This window comes from Lacerta agilis, chromosome 10 (assembly GCF_009819535.1).
Source record: "Lacerta agilis isolate rLacAgi1 chromosome 10, rLacAgi1.pri, whole genome shotgun sequence".
In the NCBI taxonomy this organism is placed as follows: Eukaryota; Metazoa; Chordata; class Lepidosauria; order Squamata; family Lacertidae; genus Lacerta; species Lacerta agilis.
The window spans coordinates 42,707,800-42,712,576 of NC_046321.1; the positions used below are offsets into that span (position 1 = coordinate 42,707,800).

Genomic DNA, 4,777 nt, shown 5'->3' on the forward strand with positions numbered 1-4,777 from the left:
AACACCCGCCCACCTCTCCCTATATTTAGGGCTTGCACTTGACCTTGCTATGCCGCCGTGTGTACTTTTGGGGCAGGGGCACAGTAGGAATTTTCCCCACTTGACTGATTGGCTGGTGCCATTTGAGTTTCGCCTACCACGTAGCAAATCGTCACAACTTGTAAGGTTGCGGATATGCTCTGGTTCAGGTGATAGGCGTGGCACATGACTGTGGCCACACCTATGCAATGACAGGATATTCCGGCAAAGGAATCCAGGGACTCACTGGTTTGGCGTTCCCCACAAGGGTTTTGGCCCACGCCCAAGTCCATGGGACATCAGGGAGGCTGTTTGGTTTCCCTCCATCAGCTGTCCCTGGTGTTCATCCATGGCTGTCCTACGAACGTGGCTCTGGGACAGCGCTGCCTGAATGGGTGCAGGGAGATAGTTGAACCAGAACCTATGCAATCACTCACTTGCTTGTAATCAATAAAGTTGTGGCCTAAATTTCTGCCAAAAACCAAACCAAATATCTGACTCCTGTGTGAATTTATTTCGGGGAAAGGTAAAAGGTCTAAACACGCAAATGAGACCTCCACAGAACTGAGGAATAAAAAATGCAGGTTTAACAAAAATGCTAACGTTGTGACCCTCCAGGTGTGATGGGACTCCAACTCCCACCAGCACCAGGCAGAATGACCAATTGCCAGAGATGATGGGAGTCCCACAACATCTGGAGGGCTGCAGGTTATCCACACCTTGCTTAATGGATCAAATAGCTGTGCTGAAAGAATTGACTCAGTGGGCAACAAACAAACCCTTAGTAGCACTTAAGAGACGTTGACATTTCTCACATGCTGTGGCAAATCTCACGCTTTTTCACTTCAAAGTTTCCATAAAGTTCAGCCAAAAACAAAGCAAAAAGGGGAGGCATGTTCTCCTTGTCATACTGTCCCATTCTCCTGATCTGGGTGCAGCTATATAAGGGGGCAAAGCAGAGGAAACCTTATTCCAAAGGATGCAACACATGCTTACCCCAAACATTACGCTAAACAAGTAAGTTGCAGAGAAGTACCAATAATGTACACTTCTCCCAACAACCTCTAGAGTCTTACCTTCGGATCTACACAGAATGTGCTGGGAAAAGCCCTGTAAAGCTATATGGAGAAGGAAGATGATGCAGAGAAATGCAGAGAAATGCACAACCCAGTCAGCCCAGTGCCAGATTTATAATTTGTGAAAACATCTTGGGCACTAGAGAAGGGGTACGATTTGTGGCATCTGCACTAAAGATAAATTCCTGGTGTCTGGCATGTTAATGGCTTGCTGCTGCTCAGCAAGGCCTCTTAGTTTGCCAGCGTTTCCTCCTGCCAATCATTCACTCCAAGCTGAAAGGCAAGGAGGTGATTTACCTTCTTAGAACTGATTTACTTCCACTGAGCTCATGCAAGCTGCATGGGCCTATCAGATTCTGAGGACAAAAGGGTCTATAAAATAGGACAAAACTGTCCAAACTTGCTTTGCCTCTTACCTTTGCGGAGAGTCAACTGGGCGATCGTGTCACAGCAGGCCTAACGGGGGCATTTTGGTCAATAAGCCTTTGAAGAAAATCAAACTGCTGAAGGAAAACTTTCAATGAATTTATAACTGAATTCCACAAAAAAATGGAAAAAGAGAACAAAAGAAAGGGCTTTTATTCAAAAGTGTTCATCCGCACTGAGTTACGCTCAAAGGACGCAACAAAGAGGTTTGCCATAATTTCAGTCAAATGGCAAAATGGTCAGAAGGTGGCAATTTTCTGCGTTCTGCCAAACCTAACAATGCAAAGCCCTGGAATGTTTTCCTTGGTTACCAAGGTAACAGAACCGCAGCATATGGAACAGAGGGCCCAAGAGCGACTTAGTGTAGCAGGCTAAAAAAAGATGTACTTGGCTGATCAATACAGCTTCAAACAGTGATTTCCAAGGGATGCTGGTTTTGGTTAGGTATGTTAAATAAAAATCACACCTTTTATCGATGACACGTTGCACTTCCACACACTCCAGTGAAAGACACTCCCTGTGTGGAGTATATTTTCTTGGTTCCAGGTGGGAGAAAGGAGTGATTTGTTTTAATTGCATACTGCACTGAGACATGCAGACACATATGCACCCTCCCTCCTGAGATCAGGCAGACGCCTTCACTGTACTCCTTTGGTTAAAAGCATTTAGACAATCCTACCCAAACATGTAGCTGATCGCCGAAGAATTGATGCTTTTGAATTATGGTGCTGGAGGAGACTCTTGAGAGTCCCATGGACTGCAAGAAGATCAAACCTATCCATTCTCAAAGAAATCAGCCCTGAGTGCTCACTAGAAGGACAGATCCTGAAGTTGAGGCTCCAGTACTTTGGCCACCTCATGAGAAGAGAAGACTCCCTGGAAAAGACCCTGATGTTGGGAAAGATGGAGGGCACAAGGAGAAGGGGACGACAGAGGATGAGATGGTTGGACAGTGTTCTCGAAGCTACTAACATGAGTTTGGCCAAACTGCAAGAGGCAGTGAAGGATAGGCGTGCCTGGCGTGCTCTGGTCCATGGGGTCACGAAGAGTCGGACACAACTGAACGACTGAACAACAACACCCAAACATGTATAATGTTGATGTATGTTTCAATCTGCTTGTAGTTTGCTGCTGATCTTATTGAGGGTTTGAAATGTTTTAAATAGCTGTTTTTACTGATAATTTTATTGTTTTATTCTCTTTGTAAACCAATTTGAGGCGTTTTCGTTTTTTGTTTTACCATCAAGTAGCGCATAGATTTTATGAAATAAATATACTACCCACTCCAAGAATAATATGGAGGGTTTCGCTTAATTTCACAGATTTCTCAACCTCCAGTATCGGGTCTCCATTTCAGCCCATTACACAGCTATGTGCAAGCACAAGACTCCTCATCAGGCCTTAGAGCTGGAAATTAACAGAACCAATGTGAAATGGCAAGTGTCTAGCCGTCACAGTTGAGAGGATGAAAACAGGTAAGTTCACAGCTTGAGTCATAACATTGTGCAGGATGTTGTCAATTGACACACACCTTCCTGTTCCAATGTTTGGTGTTACCACAAATTGGGAAGAAGGTAGCTTGGGATCTACTGATTGATCTCTAGGCAACTCAAGAATACATTGGTGAGGATTTTGAGTCCCAGTTCTGGCTTTTCACTCCAGCTGCCAGCGGTGGTCCTTCTGCCCTCCAGTTGTCACCACGGGGGCTTCTGCAGAATCATCTTGCCAAGAAAGAAAAGCAAGCTGTGTGCACATTATTCCTTGAAATGCAGCGAGGTCTTTCTTTTTCACAGATCAAAGTATTTCCTAAGGAACAACATGGATTGTGGCTAACATTGTGTGTATACAGGGAGCATACTGGACGCAGAGTAAATGGGATTATGTACACAACTACAATTGTATTTTCTATGCTGTTATAACTCTCTCCTCCACCCTACCCCACAATGCCTATTGTTGCAGTAATCTTATGCAAAGTGCTTTATGAGGCTTGCCTGAAAACCAATATATAGAAACTATAAATTAAAGAAAATAAATGATACTACTGACATAGAGTTAGGTTAAGTGTTTAAGACAGATGAAATATGAGTTAAGATAATAGTTAAGATTAATTAATTAGGTAAGTTTTATAGTAAATAAGGTTATGTAAGATGTTTAGAAGTTACTAAAGATGATAGACAAAGAACGCAGGAATAGGAGATAGGAGGAAGTCAATATACAATGTTAAGGACAGTTATTAGTTAAAATTAATGAGATTTTTTTGTTTTGTATTGTGGTTGTTGTTTTAGGTGTGTTTTTATTGTAGGTTTGTTTGTATTGTTGTGTTTATGTTTGATTGTGTTGTAGTTGTTTTTGCTTTATAAAAACCAATAAATATATTTTTAAAAAATAAAGAAAATAAATCATACTACTGAAATGGGGAAAAAAACAAATCTTCTTTGGGGGTGGAGGGCAGAATGATATTTGTTCAGCTCTGAAACTGAAAACAAATGGCTGGGTTCAGAAGTCTTTCAATCTAAGGGCATGATTTTTATACCTAGCTCCCGTTTGGTGAATCTCAAGGTTCTAGTGGAAAAACAATGTAGATTCCGCAAGACTGAAATTTGTCCACCCCTTATATAAGCCCTATTCGACCTTTCAAGAGCTCCGAACTTTAAATGTATGCAAGGGTGCCAACTTGAATATGGGAGTAGGGCGGGTAAGCAATTGATTGAGCAATAAGATTTAAGTGCTTAATAATATTCTTAGCATCCACTGATCTCAATGGGATCTGGACTTGGAGAACACCTCCTGGATTTATTGTTTCTAGAGCTTAAAAATGCCACAATTATCAGACAGGGATTAAATTAGTTTCAGCAAAGTGTGCTCAAAATGAATTCATTGTATTTGACTTTGGTCAACAGAAAACTGCTATTCCTGTTGCAACAAAAAAAGGGAATGCCACTGGGTTGATAGGTTTTTATCTACAAGACAGCTAATGCTATGAACTCAATCCAGTGTCCCTGCTCCTTGGGAGAGGGAAGCTGCCCATAGAGGAGTCAGCAATAAGCAGAGTCTCCAATGCACAGAGCAGCATATGAGAAGGGTGAGTATTACCCCTGAAATTCTGTTGTCGGTAGATAATTTTGGCACATACTTGTGTTTAAAATTCTAATTCCAAAATGGCACAGTTGAGGACAATTGGGTCATCATGACACTTTTTTTGTGTGTGTCTTTGATTTGGAAGGTAAACCCACTCACAAAATAAAAACACAGACTAA

General features: G+C 42.0%; 1 long non-coding RNA gene across 1 annotated transcript; it reads left to right on the forward strand.

Moving 5' to 3' along the window:
* Positions 1-1,853: 1,853 nt before the first annotated feature.
* Positions 1,854-4,508, forward strand: LOC117054515. The gene is made up of 3 exons (XR_004427507.1): positions 1,854-1,964; positions 2,843-2,995; positions 4,421-4,508. It is a non-coding gene; the product is annotated as an uncharacterized LOC117054515 (long non-coding RNA).
* Positions 4,509-4,777: the final 269 nt, after the last annotated feature.